This window comes from Schistocerca gregaria, chromosome 4 (assembly GCF_023897955.1).
Source record: "Schistocerca gregaria isolate iqSchGreg1 chromosome 4, iqSchGreg1.2, whole genome shotgun sequence".
NCBI lineage: Eukaryota > Metazoa > Arthropoda > Insecta > Orthoptera > Acrididae > Schistocerca > Schistocerca gregaria.
Window position 1 is genome coordinate 222,547,709 of NC_064923.1, and position 18,870 is coordinate 222,566,578.

The following is an 18,870-nucleotide window of genomic DNA, read 5'->3' on the forward strand; positions in this document are numbered from 1 at the left end:
GATTTCCGCCGCCCATGATTTCAGTCGCTGAACGCATTGTAGTGTTCCGCCTTGACCGGTAGGATGGTAAAGTATTCGCTGCTGCAACGTACGGCTATAATATCTACTTCTCAGCACTCTGTTCTTTCGAACCATATTTTTCGTATTTTTTGTATGGTAGAATATAAATGCTTGGTGATGGTGTAGTTTGATGCCGTAACCTGCATTCACGTGCAGGAAGTGAGATAGAGCGAGTAGTGTTCTCGTTAGTGTTGTGTGTCGATCCCCAGCAGATAACTTTGTCCACCATAGATCCCATTTTAGTAAGGCTTTTGTTAAATAAATATTTTTCTTTAATGATTTTGTTGTCTTGTCTTGTTTAAGATCAATAAATCGATTATGAATTAGACTACAACTTCTCCCTGATTTCTTATTAACAATTCCTTAGCATTTTTATGGCAGTCTAGATCAGAAAGACAAGCAGTAGCTTGTTCATTTGGTGTTCACTGCGTGGATCTTTTACTTCATTAACAGTCTTCTTTCAAAGTTTCGAACTGAACCATCAGCAGGGAGGGTTATGTTGGCTCTCTTTTGGGACAAAAAATTCGTCATTTAGGAGCATTACACCCCTAGAGGGACCGCTGTCACCAGTGCAACATACACAAATCATCTGCGGCCTGCAATCAAATCAAAGAGACGTGGATTGCTGTCAGCAAGCGTCCTTTCGCAAGATGACAATGCAAGGCCCCACACTACCCGTACAACAGACTTGCATTTTGAGTGTCTTCCTCATCCACCATACTCACCAGACCTTGCCCCAACTGATTTCCATGTATTTGGACCACTCAAAGAGGAAATAAGTGCCGTTCTGATGAAGAGGTACGCCACATGGTTCATGAGTAGTTGCGCAGACTACCAAAAGAATTTTTTTTAAAGGAATTTATGGACTTTGTAAGCGCTGGAGGACTTGCAATGAGCATGGGGGAGATTATGTTGAAACGTGATACAACTTTGTACTACTTTTCCACAATAACTAATACTCAAAAAATATTTAAGGTTTTCATTTGACTCGCCCTCGTAGCTTACTTGTTCGACTGTGGAATGAATGTTATATAATCTGAATATTTACGTCAGTTATATGTGAGAAGATATCCCTCTGACACAGGTATAATTCAGAAAGGAGAGGCACTGTATGAGATGCAAAGATTTTTATTAAACCATCTTTGAATCTGTTTTATTTTTATAAATTAACTGTTACATTGGAGCTACATATCTGCTACATACTAGATGTAAAACATTTATATATTTCTTCGACAGTTGACTGTCATAATGGGTGAGTATTGACCAAACGTAATTGACAGATAAGCTGATCTGTAACCTTTGGTTGCACTTAGCAAATCATTTCTTGTTCAGTCATCTACAAGGAATGAAATGGAAGTAGCTTGTGGACACTGATATACGTGCAGCTAGGAGATTGTTTCTGTAACTACGTTGTTGGTGGCGCAGCCGTCCTCCAGGGAGGTGTCGGTGCAGCAGGTGTTGTGGAGGTGCGGCTAGCCGTGTCTGTAGTAACCGCCGCCACGCCTGTAGCCGCCGTAGCCGCCATAGCCGCGGCCGTAGTAGCCGCCGCGCCTGTATCCATAGCCGGCAGCCTCGACGCTCAACACCGCCGACAGCACCAGCGCCAGGAACAACAGCTGCAACATGACGGCGTAGGCAACGCTCAGTCTCACCACATTTCGTGATTATATTGCAAGTTACATTGTCTCAAAATTTATATTACACTACTGGCGATTAAAACTGCTACACCGCGAAGATAACGTGCTACATACGCGAAATTTATCCGCCAGGAAGAAGATGCTGTGATATGCAAATGATTAGCTATTCAGGGCATTCACACAAGGTTGGCACCGGTGGCGACACCCCTTCAAAGTGCTGTCATGCGGAAACTTTCCAACCGATTTCTCATACACAAACAGCGGTTGACCGGCGTTGTCTGGTGAAACGTTGTTGCGATGCCTCGTGTAAGGAGGAGAAATGCGTACCATCACGTTTCCGTGTTTGATAAAGGTTCGATCGTAGCCTATCGCGATTGCGGATTATAGTATCACGACATTGCTGCTCGCGTTGGTCGAGATCCAGTGACTGTTAGCAGAATATGGAATCGGTGAGTTCAGGAGGGTAATACGGAACGCCGTGCTGGATCCCAACGGCCTCGTATCACTAGCAGTCGAGATGACAGGCATCTTATCCGCATGGCTGTGATGGATCGTGCAGCCACGTCTCGATCCCTGAGTCAACAGACAACAACCATCTGCACGAACAGTTCGACGACGTTTGCAGCAGCATGGACTATCAGCTCGGAGACCATGGCTGCGGTTACCCTTGACTCTGCATCAGACAGGAGCGCCAGCGATGGTGTACTCAACGACGAACCTGGGTGCACGAATGGCAAAACGTCATTTTTCCGGATGAATCCAGATTCTGTTTACAGCATCGTGATGGTCGCATCCGTGTTTGGCGACATCGCGGTGAACGCACATTGGAAGCGTGTATTCGTCATCGCCATACTGGTTTATCACCCGGCGTGATGGTATGGGGTGCCATTGGTTACACGTCTCGGTCACCTCTTGTTCGCATTGACGGCACTTTGAATAGTGGACGTTACATTTCAGATGTGTTACGACCAGTGGCTCTAGCCTTCATTCGATCCCAGTGAAACCTTACATTTCAGCAGGCTAATGCACGACCGCATGTTGAGGGTCCTGTACGGGCCTTTCTGTATACAGATGATGTTCGACTGCTGCCCTGGCCAGCACATGCTCCAGATCGCTCACCAACTGAAAACGTCTGGTCAATGGTGGTCGAGCAGCTGGCTCGTCACAATACGCCAGTCACTACTCTTGATCAACTGTGGTATCGTGTTGAGGCTGCGTGGGCGGCTGTACCTGTACACGCCATCCAAGCTCTGTTTGACTCAATGCACAGGCGTGTCAAGGCCATTAGTACGGCCAGAGATGGTTGTTCTGGGTACTGATTTCTCAGGATCTATGCACCCAAATTGCCTGAAAATGTAATCACATGTCAGTTCCAGTGTAATATATCTCTCCAATGAATACCTGTTTACCATCTGCATTTCTTCTTGGTGTAGCAATTTTAATGGCCACTAGTGTACTTAATTTTTTAACCAGATACTCACCACCCAAAAAAGAAAATATTAGGTTCGTGCATAAGTTCGTAGCGTTCCCATAAGTTTAAGAAACACAAAAACTACGTATAACAGAGACATAAGTCATCAGTAATATACGTTCTTCACTATTTACACTGAAGCGCCAAAGAAACTGATATAGGAATGGGTATTCATATACAGAGATATGTAATCAGCCAGAATACGGCGCTGCGGTTGGCAACACCTGGATGAGACAACGTTTCTGTCACAGTTGTTAGATAAATTACTGCTGCTACAATGGCAGGATATCAAGATTTAAGTGAGTTTGAGAGTGGTGTTACAGTCGGTGCACGAGCGATAGGACACAACGCATCCGAGGTAGCCGATCAAGTGGGGGTTTTCCAGTGCGACTATTTCACCAGCGTACCGTGAATATCAGGAATCCGGTAAAAGATCAAATCTCCAATATCGCTATGGCTGGAGAAAGGTCCTGCATGATCGGAACCAACGACGACTAAAGAGAATCGTTAAACGTGACAGTAGTGCAAGCCTTACGCTGATGCAGATTTCAATGCTGGACTGTCAACAAGTGTCACCGTGCGAATCATTCACAGAAACATCATCGATACGGGCCTTCGGGGCCGAAGGTACACTCGTGTGCCCTTGATGTGTGCACGGCTCTAAGCCTCACGCCTCGCCTGGGCCCGTCAACACCGACATTGGACTGTTGATGGCGGGAAACATGTTATCTGGTTGGACGAATTTCGTTTGAAATTGCAGCGAGCGGATGGACGTTCACGAGTATGGAGACAACCTCATGAATCCATGGACCCTGCATGTCAGTAGGGGACTGTTCAAGCTGGTGGAGGCTCTGAAACGGGGCGTGTGCAGTTAGAGTGATATGGGGCCACTGATACGTCTAGATACGACTCTGACAGGTGACACGTACGTAAGTATCCTGTTTGATCACCTGCATCCATTCATGTCCATTGTCCATTCTGACAGACTTGGACAATTCCAGCAGGACAATGCGACACCCCACACATCCAGAATTGCTACAGAGTGGTTCCAGGAATACTCTTCCGATTTTACTTCCGCTGGCTACCAAACTCCCTACACACGAACATTATTGAGCATATCTGGGATGCCTTGCAATGTGCTGTTCAGAACAGATCTCCACCCCCTCTTACGGATCTATGAATCGCCAAGCAGGAATGAAGGTGTAAATCCCTCCAGCACTGCTTCAGACATTAGTCGAGCCCATGTCACTTCGTGTTGCGGCACTTCTGCGTGCTCGCGGGGGCCCTACACGATATTAGGCAGGTACACCAGTTTCTTTTGCTCTTCAGTGTAAAGTAGTCTGCCAACGCTGCAGTAACTTTCCGACTCCGCGACTGAAGAAATCATCGCCGAGCCATCTTCGTAGCGAATTTTCGCCTGGGAAGGAAGTTCCTTGAAGTTTGTTCGACAGACAGTGGTACAAATGAAAATCTGAGGGCGCAGGATCAGGTGAATAAAGTTTTTGCGGAATGACTTCCCAACCAAACTCTTGTATAGCGTTTTTTGTCAGTCTAGCAGAATGTGGGCGGCCCTTATCGTGGAGTAGCATCACTTCACGCAATCTTCCTTGTCGCTGTTCTCTGATTGCGTCTGCATGACGCCTTAGTTGTCGACAATAAATGTCTGCACTGAGATACCCCTTGGGCAACTCAGATTGTAGTACACCACACGGTCACTGCTCCACCAACTGCATAACATTATGTTTTTTGGATGCGGGCAGGTCTTTGTACGGGGAACTACTCCTTTATTTGATCTCAACCATTCGTTCCTTTTCCTTGTATTAGTATAAAAATACCATTTCTCGTCACCAGTAACGATAGAGGGTAGGAATGGTAGGCGTTGTTCACCAGCCAGTTGGTGGCGCGCAAGCAGATATGTAAACATGGTCACCTGCTGACGTGACTTTGGCTTGTGGCATGCGGCACCCATACACCCGATTGCATGCATTGCATGAAAATGTTGGACGATGGTGTAATGACCCAGTTCTTGAGTACACTGAGGTGAATAATTTTGGATTATTTCGTTTAAACTATCTACTTCAAACAACAAAAATCATTCTGAATGTGAAAAACGATTCTACTTAAAACGAGAAAACCATTTTCTTGCCGTCCTCTGTCCTGTCGCATTATTCCAATACACGGCGAAAATGTTTTTGCTTGCCTCCGCTGCTGTCATCCTTCTACTGAACTAAAACAGAACAATATGTCGGAAATGTTGCGATTTCTCCACTTGACAATCCATTTTACAAAGTGCAGATCTCAAATGACTAATTCCAAATGATAATATATAAACTCAAATAGGGACCGTGAACTGCAATCAGAAAAATTACAAACAAAAAACAAAAACGTTATGACTTATGCACCAGCCTCATAGTTTTACCAACACCTTTGTTATGAAGATTCAAGGAGTCAAAAAAATCACAACCATCCACACAATTCCGGAGGTAGCAAGAGCAGTTAAGTTCGAGAAATATTGAACAATCGGCTTAACATCTTAACAGTCCAAGTTATTGACAGGAATAATGTGCAGTACCACTCGGACCATATCTGCACAAAATGTGTGAAATCTTATGGGACTTAACTGATAAGGTCATCAGTCCCTAAGCTTACATATTACTTAACCCAAATTATCCTAAGGACAAACACACACACCCAAGCCCAAGGGATGACTCGAACCTCCGCCGGGACCAGCCACACAGTCCATGAATGCAGCGCCCCTGACCGTTCGGCTAATCCCGCTCGGCTTAACTGCACAGATGCACAGATGCTAGGAAAATAGTCTGGAGGACCAAAGGTGGCAAACGGCATAAAATAACGTACATGTTTATTTCCGAGGCTCTTTATGTAACGTTTTTACGTTTTTCTTAGCTGCTTCACTGATTGACATAAGTTCCTTGTCACTCAATGACATCACCAACATAATACAAGCGTAACACCATTTCAGTTGCTAACCGCTAAATTACCAAACCTGATTTCGTCTCTCTTTTTTCATCGAAATCATTTTAATTAATGATGTGTTCTTTCTTTTCTCTCGATGCTGAGCTAGCCACTTCATCTCTCTATGGCGTATTTACTAATAATAATTCTCGTCGTTGCTCTCTCCTTGCATTTTTTTTTCATTACACTATCGTCTACATTGCAATGTTAGGTTGATCCAAGCGTGTTAATATATGTATACCCTTCATTCCTAAGGAAGCTATATTACTCAGCAGTTTTAACATCTTTGTTTGTCACTATATCTGACCATCTATACCCTCTGATAAGTAATATTAATGTATTGATACTATATCTATTTAACATTAAAATATTGTTATTATGAGTCTCGAACTGAGAAATTTTATTTTCAGAGGAAGTGCTTTTATGAGAGTGAGACTCGCCACAAATTATTTCGTTTACTTCTATCAGTGTCGTGAAGTTAAACAGTCAAATTAAATTTAAGAAATACAAAATGGAAGAAAAGTGTGGCCAAATAACGGTGACAATCTGCCTGTCAAGTTTTGCATATTATCCTACGACTTCTGAAATTCATTATCCCAACTGCGATGCACCACCTAACATAACTCTGTTATCACATGAAAAATTAATGACCGAATTTCTTTAAAATAGTGTATTTTATTAGCCAATAAACACTTCAAAGAATAACTTCACCTGCAACTCCTTATTAGTCCATATCAGTGACCATTAGACATCGTGAGAGAGCAGAATGGGACACTCCGAGGAAATCATGGACTTCCAATGGTTCAAATGGCTATAAGCACTATGGGACTTGACAGCGGAGGTCATCAGTCCCTTAGACGTAGAACTACTTAAACCTAACTAACCTAAGGACATCACACACATCCATGCCCGAGGCCGTATTCGAATCTGCAACAGTAGCAGCAGCGCAGTTCCGGACTGAAGCTCCTAGAACCGCTCGGCCCCAAGGCCGGCTCAAGGACTTCGAATGCGGTCAGGTGATTGGATGTCACTTGTGTTATATGTCTGAAATGTGTTGTAGGCAGACATTTACCCAGACCATCACACAGGAATTCCAAACTGCATCAGAATCCATTGCAACTACTGTGACAGTTAGGCTAGAGGTGAGAAAACTTGGATTTTATGGTCGAGCGGCTGCTCATAAGCCACACATCGCGCCTGCAAATGCTAACCGATGCCTCGCTTGGTGTAAGGAGCGTAAACATTGGACTACTGAACAGTGGAAAAATTTTGTGTGGATTGACGAATGTGGTGAACCGATGTGCAGGGTGTGGGTATGGCGAATGCCCGGTGAACCTCACCTGCCAGCGTGTGTAGTGCCAACAGTAGAATTCGGAGGCGGTGGTGGTGTTATGGTGTGGTCATCTTTTTCATGGAGGAGGCTTGCACCCCTTTTTGTTTTGCGTGGCACTATCACAGCACAGGCTTACATTGATGTTTTAAGCACCTTCCTGTTTCCCACTCTTGAAGAGCAATTCGGGGATGGCAATGGCATCTTTCAACGCGATCGAGCACCTGTACATAGTGCACTGCCTGTGGTGGAATGGTTACACGGCAATAACATCCCTGTAAAGGACTGGCCTGCACAGGGTCCTGACATGAATACTGTAGAACACCTTTGGGAAATTTTGGAACGCCAGGCCTCACCGACCGACATCGATACTCCTCCTCAGCGCAGCACTTCGTGAAGAATGGGCTGCCATTCCCCAAGAAGCCTGCCATCATCTGACTGAACGTATGCTTGCGAGAGTGGAAGCTTTCATCGAGGCTAAGGGTGTGCCGACACCATGTTGAATTCCAGAATTACTGATGGAGGGCGCCATGAACTTGTAAGTCATTTTAAGCCAAGTGTCCGGATACATTAGATCACATATTGTATGTTATCACAGTAGGAAGACATCTGTTGGATCTTAAAAGAATGGACATATTCTGCAAATTACGGTGTAAAATTCAAATGATCGCAAACGTATCACGCTTCTGCGAATGTAACTCCAGCCTTGCGTGTGACGTCACAGTGAAGTTTCTGTATTGCGTTATTTAGACTGCAGATACACTATCACGCATACGCACTTCAAAAAGCTAACACGAATAGTTCAGAAAACTTCGCAATGTGATTGGACATTTTGGTTGTTAATGAGTGACTATGTTAATGCGTAGTGAATTACAATTTTCTTTGTAGTGAGGGAAGAATATAACCTGTTTGTTCATTATGAAGATAAATACATGTTAGGTTCTGTAATTAGTTATGTAAGTCCATCGTCACAAAGAAGCATTATTGTAAATGTGTAATAAAATTTTATATTTTTCGAAATTCTGAATGCTTTAGTTAGATAATAAACCATATTGGAGAAGTTTTTCCATTTAAAGATTTTTAAATCACGATAGGCAAAACGGAGGGAACACTCCCGATATCCGGAATTCGAGTCGTGTGATGTCAAATTTGCAGATTTTAATTATTTTCAAATGGATAACCTTTCGAAAAATTTTGAGAAGAACGTTAATAGTGAAATGGGTCGATAATTATTAATATCTGTCGTAATACGCTTTTTAGAAGTTTTGTTAATGACACACACAAATTTGGCAAGGAGAATATGGGACAGACTGAGAACAATGACTGTGTTAGCAGTCTGCCCGCGTGTATCATAAAAATGTATGTTGATGAAGAGAGAACGCTAGTGGCGGTCGTGTGCCGCTATGCTCAGAAGGCAAGTTTGAGACAAGGATCTGGATATGGGGCGAGCTAGTGTTCCATTCTACAGATAATCATGAATAAACAGCGGACGTACGGAGAGCTACATCTGCCAGCAGTCATTCCTCTAACAGAAATCACTCAGAAATAGTGGTGTTATGCCACTTATTGATGTTGCTGAGCTCTAGAAAAGTTGTGAGTTACCTGCATGAAGGGCCCAAATGGCATCCCTACAGCGCCGTAGTTTTTTATTCATCGTACACTGTGCAGTGAATCTCAATACTAGTATGCTCAAATGGACCTTGGCTGACAACGTTTAATGAATGGGTCGTCTTTCGCTCAAATATTATTATGCGTTCCACCACATAAAGTAAAAACGATTTTGACTTACATACTTTGTTATTAGGTCATAAAAATTAATATTTTCTGCTAGCTATATTATGCTAAAGCAGCTACTTAAGAAGTATTCACACAGTTTGAAAATGTTCTATTTATATGTTTATCCTATTACGTTGTAACGATCAGTTCAATTTCTGTTCTCTACATCTGCAGCAGATAAAAATAAATAATCCAACAACGCCTAATGCATTCTACACGTTTGGTAACATGTGCTACAGCGTCGTTAATTAGGACTTCCTTTTGCCCTTCCTGTAGAGGGTTAATTAAATAGGCTTCTGTCCAATAGCAGGGGTTACAATAAACGGAAGCATTTCCAGCGAGACCCTAAATTTGCAGTTTCTAAAAGTGAACTGTTATGGTGCACACTAACACGAAGAAGGCTATATTATATGCCCATTCCTTGATTCCGCTTCAGAAATCTCATTATTACACTGAAACAGCCCGTAAGATTTTCTTCTTATACTGTCCACCCTTTATCAGGCTTGCAGCAACACGAAAGTATTCTGAGAACGTTAACGACAACAGCTGAAGAGGATTGTGGAACAATAAGTAAATTCCCCAGAAGATGTATTCCACGGACGGAGCTTACAGCAGAGAGGTAAACATCGGCATATAGCAATTGCTGATACTAAAGAACCCTCGATCATTCACTATTTGACTTCATGTATAGGGTTAAACGGAATACCGCTGAGGAAATTTCGGAGGTTGTTCAGGAGTATTTTCGGAATATTTTGGTACCAGAGGCCTGTGGTCTGTCCCAGAATAACAACGTAATAATGATATATTCGGCTTTAACCCAGTTCCACTGTAATTGTATAAATAACTTCCCTACAGGGAAAAATGCGGTCACCGAAACGTACCACATCAAACATACAAGACTTCAGCGATCCTTAAGCGTGCAGCACTATTGTGATGTGATTGCCGTCCGAGCAAGAACGCTCAGCACAGTGTCACTGTACTGCTCTTCCACTGCATTTTTTGAACTCTCCTGCTGTGCACATTTCTGCCAACCCTTCAACACTAAACCTATATTTGTCAGAATTTCGAACTTCTAACGCCATTTTACATTGTGTACCGTATTTTATAGTTCGATGTCTGGAGAACGTTAACTGTCCTCATGTATAGTGCAAACAGTGATGGAGGGAGGAGACAGCGTTACGATATGGGGGTATTTATCGTGGTTTGGTGTGGTCTCTGGAAGCAAGACTGAAGCAATATAAAAAGTCATGCTCATGGCAATGCTGTAATGTGTGTTTACATCCTTCGGCATTTAGCGTTTTCCTAAGCGCAATAAGGAGACCACACCAAACCACGATAAATACCCCCATATCGTAACGCCGTCTCCTCCCTCCTTCACTGTTGGCACTATACATGAGGACAGTTAACGTTCTCCAGACATCGAAATATAAAATACGGTACACAGTGTAAAATGGTGTTAGATGTTCGAAATTCTGACAAATATAGCTATAGGGAAATACCGATAATATACAATATGTACAAAAACCAACAGGGAACAATAAGAGAGGAAGACAAAGAACGAAGTGTTCTGGTTGAAAAGGGTGCAAGACAGGCGTGTAGTCTTTTGGCCCTTCTGTTCAGTCTAAACATCGAAGAAGCAATAACGGAAATAAACGGAAGGTTCTAAAGCGGGGTTAAAATTCAAGGCGAAAGGATATAAATGATAACGCTGGTATCCTTAGTGAAAGTAAAAAATTACAGGATCTGTTGAATGGAATGAACAGAGTAATGAGTACAGAATGTGGATTGAGTGTGAACCGAATAAGAACGGCAGCCATGGGAAGTAGCGGAAATGAGAACATCAAAATTGGGGAACACGAAGTAGACGAGGTCAAGGAACTCTACTATCTAGGTAGCAAAATAGACCATGATGGACGTTGCAATATGGACATAAAAAACTGACTACTAGTGGAAAGAAGGCATTCCTGGTCAAGATAAGTCTTCTGGTATCAAACATAGGCCTTAATTTGAGGGAGAAATTTTTAAGAATGTTTGTTAGGAGCGCAGCGTTATATGATGGTAATCAATGGCGTGTGGGAAAACCAGAACAGAAGACAATACAAGCATTTGAAATGAGGTGGTACAGACGAATTAGATGTACTGATGATGTGAGGAATGAGAAATGGTTACAAAAGGAAAATTGGAAATTTGTGGTAAGGTCTTATGGGACCGAACTGCTGAGGTCATCGGTCCCTAAGCTTACGCACTACGTCTAACTAAAACTAACTTACGCTAAAGACAACACACACCCATGCCCGAGGGAGGACTCGTGCCTCCTACGGGAGGGACCCTGACTGACCTTGACAAGACACCTCAGACCTGCGAAAAGAAATATATGGAAAATGCCGACAAGAAGAAGTGATAGGATAATAGGACTTCTGTAAATACATCAGTGAATAACTTGCATCGTACTAGGGGGAGTGTAGAGGTTATAAGCTGTAGGGGAACGCAGACTGGAATACATCCAACAAATAATTGAGACGTAGATTCCAAGTAGAAAAGTGTTCGGATACTTTCGATCAGATAATATGTTTTCAGTAAAATAGACATTTAAAGTTGAATGGGCTTAGAAATGAAAAACGATGTGCATGAGCTACCTGATATTACGGGTCTGTTGAAGCAAAATAGACATAAAAATCCGTAAAAAACCAGTAATTTTGTCTGTGGAGTGTTGTTCATCTGGGATTCTTAGTGCCCTCATATATTAGACGACAACACAGAGTCACACTGCATTTGTCGAGCGTGTTTACTTTGTATGCGCACCTTTAAAAATTATACTTTAACATAATCTAGGTTTTTTAGTACTGGTGTAGGACTTATTGTCCAAGAATTACATAATAAATAGTTCTCTTCTTCCAGTTCTGACTAAGCTTTACGGGACGATTTCCTTGGTTTTAAGGCATTTTCCGAAACTTTCACCCCTTGTATACAATGATATGACAGAAGTCATGTGACTGCGATGTGTACCTATACAGATGGCGGTGATATCGTGTACACAAGGTATGAAAGGGCAGTGGATGGGCGTTGCTGTCATTTGTACTCAGGTGATTCATGTGAAAATATTTCTGATGTGATTAAAGCCGCACGACAGGAAACAACAAACTTTGAATGTGGGTTGGTAGTTGGATCTATAGAAATGGGACATTCGATTTAGGAAATTGTTAGGGGAATTCAACATTCCCAGATCGAAAATGTCAAGAGTGTGCCGAGGAAACCAAATTTCAGACATTACCCTTCACCACGAACGACGTAGTGGCCGACGGTCTTCACTTAACGGCCGAGAGCAGCGGCGTTTGCGCATAGTTGTCAGTGCTAACAGTCAAGCAACATTGCGTGAATAACTGCAGAAATCAGTGTGGGAGGTACGACGAACGAATCCGTGAGGATAGTACGGCGAAATATGGCATTAACGAGCTGTGGCAGGGGACGACCGACGCGAGTATCTTTGCTAACAGCACGGCATAGCTTGCAGCGCGTCGCCTTGGCTCGTGACCATATCGGTTGGGCCCCAAGTTGTCAACAAGGCATATACAAGATGATGGCGTCAGAATGAGATTTTCACTCTGCAGCGGAGTCTGCGCTGATATGAAACTTCCTGGTAGATTAAAACAGTGTGCCGGACCGAGACTCGAACTCGGGACCTTTGCCTTTCGCAGGCTAGTGCTCTGCCAACTGAGGTACCCAAGCACGACTCACGCCCCTCCTCACAGCTTTACTTCTGCCAGTACCTCGTCTCCTACCTTCCAAACTTTACAGAAGCTCTCCTGCGAACATTGCAGAACTAGCACTCCTGAAAGAAAGGATATTAAGGAGACATGGCTTAGCCACAGCCTGGGGGATGCTTCCAGAATGAGATTTTCACTCTGCAGCGGAGTGGGCGATGATATGAAACTTCCTGGCAGATTAAAACTATGCTGCCCGCGAAAGGCAAAGGTCCCGAGTTCGAGTCTAGGTCCGGCACACAGTTTTAATCTTCCAGGAAGTTTCAAGATGATGGTGGTTCCATAATGGTACGGGTTGTATTTACATGAAATGGACTGGATTCTCTGGTCCAACTGAACCGGTCATTCACTAACTTGGAAACCCTTTGCAGCCATTTGAGTGCCATCGAATATTTATTGGACATAATCGAGAGGTCAGTTCGTCCACAACTTCCGCAATTATGGACGGATACGGAGGCAGTATGGCACAACATTTCTGCAGGGGATTTCCAACGACCTGTTGAGCCCACGTCAAGTTGAGTTGCTGCACAACTCTAGGCAAAAGTAGGTCCGGCACAATATTAGGAGGTATCCTAAGACGTCGCTTCAGTGTATTCCCAACTGGGACTCCCACTGCCCAACTACCAACTCGGCGATATTTGGCTGGATAGTCACTGACTAACATGGATCGCTACTCGACTAGCTCGTTCTAAGTAGAGAATGATTAATAAAAATAAAAACAACCGACGTATGACCAGTCTTAAGGGGGGTAGGACGTCAAACGGGCCGACTTGGAACAGGAGAGGCATCTCAATACATTTTGATTTCCAGTGTCTATACTTTTACAAATAAATGCGTAAAACTTTGTCAGCATCACCAGAAAGGATTCAGGATTCACACTCATTGAAGTGGAAGTTCGAAAATATAGCAAAATAAATTTCTTATCGTGCGAAATTTCATCAGTTTTTCACTTACTAATGGCTGCATTTCTTGCTATAGGTACACTTTTCTTCATAAGTTAGAGAGATTCTTCAATGAAATTTGCACAGTATACATAACATACTTACAGGTGTATGAAACTCAAGAATTTATTTAATTTATGAAAAAACTAATGAGCTGTTGTATTTTAAACTCCATGACTAGAAAAAACACAAATTTTATAGTTATTTATCTCAATTTTTACCACAGTTTTAATAGATTTGGAAAATCTAGAGTTTCATACACCTTTAAGTATGGATTGTATGCTGTGCAAAGTTCATCGAACGATCTGTCTTACTTATGAAGAAAAGTGTACCTGTAGCAACAAACGCTGCCATTAATAAGAAAAAAATGATGAAATTTCACATGTAAAAAAATTATTTCGTTATTATTTTTTCGAAGTTCCACTGCCAAGAGTGTGAATTCTGAATCCTTCGTGGTCGTGCTGACAAAGTTTTATGAATTTATTTGTAAAAGTATACACAGTGGAAATTAAAATGTCCTGTGGTGCCTCTCCTGCTCCAAGTCGGCCCCCTTAACAGAGAACACTCACAGTAATATGCAGAGGTGGTCACCGTGCCAGTAGGACAGGCGACTCACGCACACGGACACACATATACACATACTCTGACTCACCAGAAGGCGGAACATGGTGGCGGAACCGGCTGAAATGTGAATCGCCGCACCGGCCCCGCGACCAGCTTATATACTGGAGCTGCCGTCGGCCTTCCATCCGAGGCGGGTGCCGGTTTGTGACCGCTGTTACGCAGCAACCCGTGCGGGGAGCGGCGTCCCCTGCCCAGCGTGCAATTAGCAACCTTAGATCAAAATAAAACGCCCACATAGAGTTCTCTCTCACACTTTACTACAACGTGACCCTGCGGAAAAGAGAAACATAAAAATTTAACACAAGGAGAACCACGTATGTGTGTACGGCTGTCTGTCGACGGACGTAAGCCGTTCTAGAAAAGTCGTACTATATTTTGCAGGTGACCTCATAAGGATACATCTTCGGACAGGTGGAGTTCCGCCGGTATTGATGTAAAGGTGACATCATTGTGGTTAGCTTTTATAGGAAATACCACAGCATTGTACAATATAATGGAATTTTCTTTCGTTATTTCTTCGTAGTGTTGTTATTGTACCAGATACACTGAACATTACTGTTACTGAAACACTAACTTAGGGCCCGCTGCTTCGCTCGAATAGGCTGTATGGCCTTGATAGACTTTCTTTTTTTTCTTCTGTAATCGAATTTTTACGTTGCTCACAAATTGTAACAATTTCTAAATAGTTCACGCTAATTAAGGTCGCAGAAGCATGGTCCTTTTCCAACGTACTTCTGACCAAAAAGCGAGCAAGTAGCTGGAGTCCAAAAATTTTGTTAATTATGTCTTTTGCTTTTTTGTGGTGATGTTTCCATAATACACATGTCTTTATATCTGAGAACTGAAATACCAGTGTTCATAGAGTTAGCTTTAATTTTTTTTAATATAACGATGTATTTTCTTAAAAATATTTATCCCCTTATTTCATTCGTTTAGGGCCTGAATTTCCAGAAACAGTGAAACATGTGGTGTCACCGCCAGACACCACACTTCTAGGTGGTAGCCTTTAAATCGGCCGCGGTCCGTTAGTATACGTCGGACCCGCGTGTCGCCATTGCAGTGATTGGGGGCCACACGGCAGGTCTAGTCTAGAGAGACTCCCTAGCACTCGCCCCAGTTGTACAGCCGATTTTGCTAGCGATGGTTCACTGTCTACATATGCTCTCATTTACCGAGACGACAGTTTAGCATTGCCTTCAGCTACGTCATTTGCTACGACCTAGCAGTTACTAACAGGTAGTATTGTGAATCATGTACCGTCAAGAGCGACGTTCATCATTAATGGATTAAAGTTAAGTATGAAACTAATTAAGTCCGCTCTCTGAATTCTCATTCCTTGTCATGTTCCAGACCTCACGTCAGTATAGTTCATCCTTCCTCACGCCAGCCTGCGTGAGCTAAAACGCGTGTATTTCGGCCTCCTCTAGTAACACGCTGTTGGCTCTTCAGCCAACACAACAAAACACGCATTTTTTTATTTACAACCGAGAAGCCAATGACTAATTTCCGAAGATTTAGCTTTAAAATGCTTTCGCACTGAAATGTTTTCATGAAAAGTTTCACTCCCTATTTCACACCTTTAGTTACTGAATCTCCAAAACCAGTGATATGTCTACTTTTTATTTCTAACAGAGAAGCACTCCGTCTTTAGGTCACAAGTGGCCCATCGGGCCATCCGACCGCCGTGTCATCCTCAGCTGAGAATGCGGATAGGAGGGGCGTGTGGTCAACTCACCACTCTCCCGGTCGTTATGATGGTTTTCTATGACAGGAGCCGCTACTATTCAGTCGAGTAGCTCCTCAATTGGCATCACGAGGCTGAGTGCACTCCCAAATATGGCAACAGCGCATGGCGGCACGGATGGTCACCTATCCAAGTGCCGGCCACGCCCGACAGCGCTTAATTTCGGTGACCTGACTGGAACCGGTGTATCCACTTCGGAAAGGCCGTTGCTCTACCAGATAAGCCAAACAAATTTTCATAGTTTTAACTTCAAAAATGCTTGCATAGTGAAATATTTCCACAAAAACTGTCATCCCTATTGCAACCTACAGTGGCTGAATTTCCAAAAACAGTGAAACAAGTATTTTTTCCTTCCAACTGAGAAGCCAAATTCAAATAGATGTAGCTTTAAATATGCTTTCATAATAAAAATTTTCATTAAAGACCTCATCCCTTATACCACCCACGTAGAAGCTGAGTTTCCAAAAAACTGAAACCCGTATTTTTTTTATTTGTAACCAAGAACTCAGATACCAATGTTCATACATGTACCTACAAAAATATTTTAGTAGTTCTTTAAGAATGGTATATTTTCAAAAAATCTTTCACCCGTTATTACATCTGCGTAGAGGTTAAATTTCCAAAAATGCTGAAATACGTATTTCTCACCGAGAAACTAAATACCAATTTCAAAATTGCCAAAATAGCGCATATTTTGAAAAAGAACTCTTCTTCCCCTATTTCACACCATCTTAAACGACGCGTAAAGTATAAGGTCAATACCCTCGGCCAATTCCAAGTTTCTATCCTTAGTCTTCCGGGCTGGGAGATGATGCGTCGGTAAGTGAGTGAGTCAGTGTCAGTTATAAGTAGAGATAGTAATTAGACTTAATAGACACTGAACTTGGCTGTTTAAATCAAAGAACGTAAGAGAAATCATATTACTTATGCATTAAACACGTAGAAATTTGGGAACATATTAACTAATAAAATCTCTATTCTTATTTGGATCAACAAGGACTTGCGTATTATTCTCTGCGTTATTAACGTTCCCCATTTAGCATGTGTACGGCATTGATTTTATTATGTGTTGCTCACCTGATACGAGTCAGGAGTATAGTTTGTGCCTGTATTCTGATTTTATTATCAAATTTGTGGCTGTTTACTATGTGAGATACCTGTGTCAGCTTTAACGTCCTCATGCTACGAGCTTCTGTAGGAAAGTTAAACGTATTTCTCGGAAAGACTGGCCCCCATTAGACAATAGTTAAGTATCTGACCATTCATGACAAATGCGTGACAAGGGGTTCTTTCTTTGCCAAAGGAGAAATTTATTCGAGATTAGGCAAGACTCTAAAATTGCCGTTTTTCATACAATTGTTTCGGAGAGTTTGAGAAAGTATAGTGACGCAAGAATTAAACTTGACAAGAAGTACTCAGAAATTATTCTGTCTCATAGGATTGATGAATATTGCTACACTATAACATGAGGGCTCTTGTTCAGTATGTAGTCTGTCACTTTAGTTGCACATTCACGCACAGGGATGCCAAGTGTAACTCTGTCACAACATAGAGGTGAATTAATGTTCGAAATATCGTCTGTCACACTATGTACACGAGGAGGCACAGTGATACTACTTTCTGGTTTACAGATGCAAGTCTAGTGCGTCCGTCCCCTACTTCGCATAACTGATTTGTAGCCAACTTGCTTACTTCGTGTCTGGTAGATTTTGCCCCAATTGGTTTTTTCTCCGTCGATCGCGAGCTCTGACGCTTATGCAATAAACGGTGCATAATAATGTGACAAGTGGGTAGGTTTAAATGCTAAGCGTAAGTGGACTGTTAGGGTGCCAACTAATTTTATTTTATTTCACCAATCGTAAAATTAGTAAGGCGATTTCTAGAGACAGTCTATCGCTAATATGCATAACAAGATTCCCAGTCATAAATCATTAGTTCCCGAACACCGCAAATCACAAAAAAATATTTCACACGATCTTACAATCAACATGAGATCCTGCAAATATGTTCTCCGTGGCAACTTTAACAGTTGATTCCCTCTTTACGAGGAGCTGCGCTTCACACAAGTCCGGGTGATACTACCTCTAAAACCGATCATCAGCTGCCTTGGCTAACACAACATCGCACAAGTACGCCACCCGAGAAATTTTTCAACAAACTGTTCTGTCCTTACATGAGATCAAATTTTATATACGGATTAATATATTACCCCCTAGGAAACCAATCGTAAACTAGTAGTGAGCTATCATAGCAGTCTGGTGCCTGCCCTCTCAGGGCGCAATTGTGACTCGTCGATCCCTTCCATTAATAAGCACTGACAGTAACTGAAATGTGTATTTAGCTTTTCCTGAGGAACTGAGTGCTATTGCAATTATTATTAACAAGTTTTTAGTGTAAGGAAATCCATCCGGCTCTTCCTCGTCAGGCCGTTTTCGCGCTACACTACCATCTGGCTCGTCGTTCTAATGAGACTGCCTTGTGACCCTATCTATTCGCTACCGTCCCGTGGAAAATCTTCCTATACTGTGCATTAAAACGTAGCAACAAAAA

The 18,870-nt window shown here is 42.6% G+C and overlaps 1 long non-coding RNA gene across 1 annotated transcript; it reads right to left on the reverse strand.

Moving 5' to 3' along the window:
* Positions 1–1,172: 1,172 nt before the first annotated feature.
* Positions 1,173–14,683, reverse strand: LOC126266929 (uncharacterized). The gene is made up of 2 exons (XR_007548949.1): positions 14,605–14,683; positions 1,173–1,676 (listed from the first exon to the last, which is right to left on the reverse strand). It is a non-coding gene; the product is annotated as an uncharacterized LOC126266929 (long non-coding RNA).
* Positions 14,684–18,870: the final 4,187 nt, after the last annotated feature.